Genomic DNA, 6,849 nt, shown 5'->3' on the forward strand with positions numbered 1-6,849 from the left:
AAGGTGTGCTGGATACTATAGGTCTGCATTTATACCTCTGTAAAAGCCGTGTTTATTTTTAAAATATGAAACACAATTTTTCCCCAGGCCTCTGAAAATGAAAACACTGGATTCAATATTTCAAGAGGAAAATATGCATTTAAAGCTCTTCCCGAGCCTGCTTGCAACGTAAACAGACAAACCATTAACGGCTCACGCTGGCCCCAGAGCAGCCGTGCCGTTCTGCGGAGCCACTGCTGTAGGCTTCGCATGTCCTGGCACAAGGAAGGTCTACCTCTCCCTCCAACACATTCACGTCCATGTCTCCTTACTAAAAAAGTGCTTGTTTTAAATACCAGATCCCCTTTTTCCTTCCACTGCTGGATGGTCAGCAGAAGATCCTGGTCCCACCTTGCTCCTGATGAAATCAAATGCTTCAGATTGATGGGAAATTGTTGTGTATAGCCAGAGAGGTTTTTACACAAACAACGGTCTCGTATTATTATCTGAGAGCAGATGGAGCAGAAAAGGCATGTAGATGCTTTGTATCGAGGCAAAGAACGTAATAGCGAAAGACAATGCCTGCATCCATACGAGTTTTTCTGACCTGGGTTTGTGCCCCAGTCCCTTGCTCTCCACATCTCTGCTCAGATTATGACCATCAGGACTGTTTTCTGGATGGAGATGAGAAATATAATTTTTTTGAGAAATACATCCAATACATGATGGGATGATCTGCTCTCCTCCACCAGAACTATGGGTAAAGGCACTTTGCCAATGACCTCAGCCTCCGTGCTCCCACCTGTGGGTGGGCAGAGGGGCTGGAGCTGCTGGGGCCATCTTGTCATCGCTGGGGTGAGACCGTGGTTGCTGATGCCCGCTGTCGGTCGGCTCGGGTGGATGAGCTTGGCTGCACGAACCTTGTCTGCAGTGTCTGGATGTCACCGCACAGATGAGACAAGTTTAACGACATGGCAGCGTGAAGCTCACCATCGGAGTGCTTAAACTGCTGGGAGACTTCAGCTGGAAAATAATAATATTGTAAGTGCTTAGCAGGGCTGGAGAGCCTTTGCGCTGCCCTAACGACCGACACAGCTCAACTACAGCCAAGGCATCTGCCTGCAGGTGAATGGGATTGAATTAAAATAAATGGCTTTCCAAAGGCCATCAGGTCCAGCAGAAGACTCCAGCACAAGGTAAGGAGATGCAGCTTGTCCTCTCCAGCATGACCTGATTGATTGGGGAAGCATCATCCTCTGCACCCAGGCAAGAGAGAGGTTTTCCTTTGGTGGTTGGTGCCTCAAAGCTCTGCACGATGCCCCAAATTTAGCCATGGTTTGTTCATTGTGCTGCGTTCTCCTTCGGATCCTCCCTGTTTTTTTCTAACAATCTTTTCCTGGTTTGTAAAATCTCAATGCTACGATACCACTCTGCTGGATCCCTTCATTCTTTGGACGGTCAACTCTGCCAGCCTTGGGATGGGCCAGGAAAGAGCAAAGCCCAGTTGAAGAATAAGTACTAAAAGTACTAAAAAGCGAGCACATACTAATATGGGCAGTATTACAGCTGGGAGAGGTGGTAACTTCTCATTTGTCATAAGGCAAGCAAGTCTGATGGCATAAACTATATAAATGCAGATTCTTTCTCTGTCACTATATGCATAACATTTCACAGGAATGTAGATCAGATGGGAAAAGCCAAGAAAAATGACGTTTTAGTTTCAACAGTGCAGACGTGCTTTGTTGGGATTTGGCATTTTACTTTTCCAATTTGTTTTGCTCAAGTTCTATTTTAAAACAGTATTTTAGTTTTATATTTACGTATTTCCAGTAAACATATGATTATTACATTTAATATCTTAGTATAAATTTCACACTGCAACAAAGCAAAATGATAAATTCAAAATGAATCAGTCTGCCCCAGGCGCTTCCATGTAAATGACCCAGAAAAAAGTGAAGGTTTTCTGTGGGAAGAAAGGAAATCAGACTTCAGGGATCTCAAGACATTTCCAAACTTCCAATAGAGTTCAAGCAGAAGGCATTTAAAATATTAGAATTTTCTTTAAAAAAAAAAAGCACAGTGTTTGTAGCCCTGGACCGTAAATACTTCTTATTTATGGTGGTGTGGCTAAGTCACGCTAGTTGAGGCAGCAGAGCGAGACGAGGGCTGGGAAGGGACAAGCAGCCAAATCCTGAGTAGTTTACCACTGATTTTTATTTCATTCTAAACAAACTTGTTAGTTGTAGTAAACACAGTTTTCTTGCCCCCAGCCACCAGAAAACTCCAAGGTTTAGCAAAATGCTCAGTAATTTTTCTATCTTTTTCAGACTTTGATGTTCCTACGTGAGTGTTTCTGAGCTGGATTCACGGCCTCCATTTTTCAAATACTCAGAGAAAAGGTGACAAAAGCTGCCATTTAGTCAAAGCTCCTACTCTTGTATTTTATCCCCATGGTGATTCTATTTTAGCTTGTTACAGGGAGTGGAGGAGTCCCTCCCAGCCTGCTTCATTACCAGAAAGGATATTTACTGCTCCACCACTGTATTGCAAAAGTGGTCTTTACAGCAGTGGGGTCAGCGCAGAGCATAAAACAAATGATGTAAAGGGTGGAAGACTGGGGAGAAATGAATGGCTCTAAACATAACCCTTTCAACAACTCAGGATCAAAAGAACTGCTGTTTATCCTTTAAGCTGCAAATGGCTGGCAAATATCCTTGTGCTCTGATGCTGTAAATAGTAAATGCTGTTTATGGCTAGTCAATGTTTATGTATTTTATGGGTCACATTTATTTCAGAGGGATCATTTTTTATTTGCAGTGTTAACTTTGCCCACATCTTCCCCCTGGGACCGAGTTGCCTCCTGGGCTCTATTCCTGGCTCTCCTGCCGACCACCTGCAAAATTTTGGGCAGCTCATGTCCTCCCTGTGTGCCTTGACTTCTCCACCTGTATGGTGCCACCAACAATGCTGGCCTGGCCTAGAATTCCCTAAGGTTTTGTCTGTCCTACTAAATTGCTTGAATGAAACAGCAGTATGAGACTTACCGTTTGTGAAGATGAAGGTCACTGTGCGGGTAGCTCTTTTTCTCTAAGGTGAATGAGCCAACATACCGAGTGGATTAAGGCAAAGCGTTCAGAAGGACCAGGATAGGTAGATGTAGTAATAAAGACTCTGGGATCATCCAAGAAGAGGAATATCTTTGTAAAATAACTTTCACTAGCAAAGATGTGACCAAAACCCTGTAGGTAGACACATGGATGAGAGAGATCCTTAGCTGGAGTCCGTGGAGGTGTCTGACCTGATGGATGAGCGCGCAGATGGAAAGCAAAGGGCAGCGAAAGGATTTGGGCTGATGCATGACCACACTGCCAGTTTCTGTCATTCTAGGCCCACCTCTGGGGACAGCAGTTGCAGTGACTTTTTTTGACTGATACAAGTTTGTAATTATCTTAGTGAACCATCTGCAGGAGAGCTAAAGTAAAGCCCGTCTTTTTTATGATGTTTGATTTATGCAATTATAATGGCTCCTGTCCCAGGCTCTAGGGGTTCAATCCTGGAAGGTTTACAGGTGTCATTCAAATCAGCTGGAACCAAGGCAGGAAGAAAACCAAGAAGGGCAGCACGGTCCCTGTGGTGCAGGACAATCTGCAGTGACAAGCTCCTGGAGAAACGCCACACATCCATCACCCGGGATTCCCTCCGCCACTCCAGGGCCAGCCGGCACATTGGCTTACGTCAGCTCAAGGAGATGCCAAGGAATGCTGCCAAGTTGCTGTCTTTGCCCTCTTCAAGGTCTGTTTATACCCACTCATGGACCTCAGAATGCCCTTGGGATAGGAGAGACCTTTCCATCCTAGTAGATGCTATGACTTGATCTGCCCGCTTTCGAGCACTGTTGTTCCTATTGCATTATGCATTATTTTTGCCGGGTTGCTAGCAGCTCCATCATGTTTCCGGATGCCATTTCAAAGTCTGATAGAAGCCGGCACCAGAAAAATGCTTCCAATCCTCCCCAGGCTTTACTGACACTGTATTTTCTGCCAGCTTTTGTGCTGTTTAACATCCAGGAGGATTTGTACAATCGGAAGTTTTAGTGAATTTCCATGGCAAAGAGTCTCTTACAAAAAGGTGTGGCCTGGATTGCTGGAGCAACCTGTGCTGGTTACCTGTACGAGAAAACCTTTCCCATCAGTGGACAGGTTTATCAGGTGTTTGACTAAAATGCTGTGAATGGTGCATGGGAGCACTTCCAGCACATCACTGGAGTTTGCAGTATTGTCTGATTGGGACCGGCCCAAGGCTGAGGGAAGGTGCCTCGAGGAGGGCTATCCTGTGTGAATAAAACAAAACACTTCTGCAGTGGCATAGAGCCCAACTCCGTCTCACCCCACCGTGAGCACTACCTGCAGGCAGTCTCTAGGGATTTGCTAGACATTGAGAGGCTTTTCTTGCAGTCCCAGGTACTGAGCCTGGGTTTGAGAGCAGACCAGGATCACTCTCACCCATTCTGCAGTTTCCCTCCCCTGACTGAGTCCATGACATTCCATGAGTTATTTCTTTTTCCTTCATACCTCAGTTTCCCTATCTGTGGAACAGGGAGACCAGTGAAGTGTGTTTGGTTGTTGAGGCATGTTGGAGACATGTCTCCTCCAACTGAAGGCAGTGGCACCAGAATGGCTAGAGAAGAACAAGAAATTAAAGAAAGCAGAAGCACTCAAAGCAAAAAAGCCCCTTTTCCACTGGACATTTTGCTTTAGGTCAGATGGGGGGAAAAAGCCATGGTCAGGTAATCTAATGGAAATCTCTGGAGTCCTGGAGTATCTCCACCTCCACCTTGCTTCTAAAGGTGGTCAAGTCCCTCATACATATCTGTTCTGCCAGTGCTGAGATCATCAGCTCAATCTACTCTCTACATCAAAGAATTGCTGCTCATTTCTCCTCCGCATTGGGAAAAAAAAAAAAGCAATGTGTGGAGCAGCATTAAGCATTTTGTGTGAATTGGTTCTCAGCCTGTATTGGAGAGACTCACATCAGTAAATCCGTTGAGAGAAGAAAAAACAGTATAACAGTAGCACGTTAAAGAGAGTCTTTTATCAGTCTCAAAAACAGCATTGATAGTGCCATCGTCTGACTTATTAACAGGCTTGGGACAGCTTGTGTTCAGTTTGTGTTGGCCAAATCATCTAACATTTCAGAAAACCAAAACCACTTCCCGTCTAGAACTCAGCCCCTGACGTGGCTGGAAACTCACAATAAATCTATACATTTTATCAGATTTCAGGTTTTTTTCAGCCAGGCTTTCGTGGGGAACTATTCTGAGCTGCATAAAGCAGAAGGATCGTCTGACTTGCTAAGAGCCATGAAATATCAGGTTCATTTAGATGATCAGGTGTGTACCCAAAGGCTCAACTCCTCATGCACATTGAAACAAACCCCACCTCTGCAAGACATGTGTTGAACGTACTTTAACTGCTTTAGCTGTATTATCAAAGTCAATTAAACCAAGAGGCTTAGGGACTGTTTAACCCTGCTGCAGTAACTAAATAGCCAAGAGCATTATTAATAGGAATTTAATTAGCAGTAGAATTTGAATCATTTAAAGAGATGGAAAATGATTTTTAACATAGTTTAGTTGGATCCATTAGGAACCTCCTTCTGGTTTAGAAGCCAAGTGACCGGCCTGCATTTCTTCTACCGATATTATACTGATGCTACTACCGATATTTTGGGCAGACCCAGTTAATGGGCTTTTGGCCAAGCCTGGACAGTGGAAGGCAGCCTGGTGAAGATGTCCCAGTGCTGTGATGGTTGTCACACACCATCTCAGCACCTACAGACTCTGATGAGGATTCTTAAGGGAGGGACTGTGCTTTCAAACACCTCCCGAAACTAACAAGGAGAGAAGGTCCATCCAGGTAGCCCACCCCATGGCCTCCTCCAGACCTTGCTTTGAGCACTGCAACCAAGGTGGGCAGGTAGCCAATGAGAAAGGAGAAGCAGCCAATTTCAGCATCCAGCCTGGTCTTCAGGGCTATGACCAAGAGAGCTGACAGGCGATGTCTGGAAAGTACTGTAGCCTGTCGATTACTCATATTTCAAAGATAATGTTTTATCTCTCCACCTAATTAAGAAAGAGACTGGGCTGGACCTTGATGTAAGAAGCTGGACTCTTCACAGGCTTCTGCGAGTTTTCTGACTGAATTTTGGGTTGGTCTTGTGCTCTTTAGTCACAGGTAAACAATTGCCAGATTTAGGGTCGGAAAAATTCTTTTCTACTTGAAGAACGTGAGGTGTTTGTACTTTTGTGAGTGATTTTAAACATGTTTAAAAGCACTGGAGACATTGAGATGTCGTTGTGGTACATCCTTCCAGACTTCATGTCTGTTGTTGAGTATCCTCATCCCCAGATCAGAGGAGATGAAGCACAGAGGAAGGGAATCCTCAACCCTCTTCAGTGATGAGAAACCCAGTTCAAAAGTGTATGACCGACATAATTATCTTCATCCTCATATACATTAATACACATCCAGTGAGAAGAGCATGGGGCAGCAATGACATTTCTTATGTACACTTTGGCAAACTTTCCACTGAAACTTCTTCGTTTGTTTTGTTTCAGAGCAGAGCAAAGACCCCAGGCTGTGGTCCACACTCTGGATGATGTTGGAATAGTTATTACTGAGCAAATTACACTTTCACACTGCGTTGTTTTAAAAAGCAGGCAACGATCCAAAACGGTGAGCAGATGCTAAATTCCAGATACCTCTCATTTGTCATTCACGAACATCTACAGAGACCAACCTGTGCAAACAGAATCAGTCGTGAATGTGCCACAGAAAGTAGGATCTTTATCACTGGTGATAATGCACAAGA

The sequence above is a fragment of the Cariama cristata genome, unplaced genomic scaffold (assembly GCF_000690535.1).
Source record: "Cariama cristata isolate BGI_N322 unplaced genomic scaffold, ASM69053v1 scaffold13491, whole genome shotgun sequence".
NCBI classification, from domain to species: domain Eukaryota; kingdom Metazoa; phylum Chordata; class Aves; order Cariamiformes; family Cariamidae; genus Cariama; species Cariama cristata.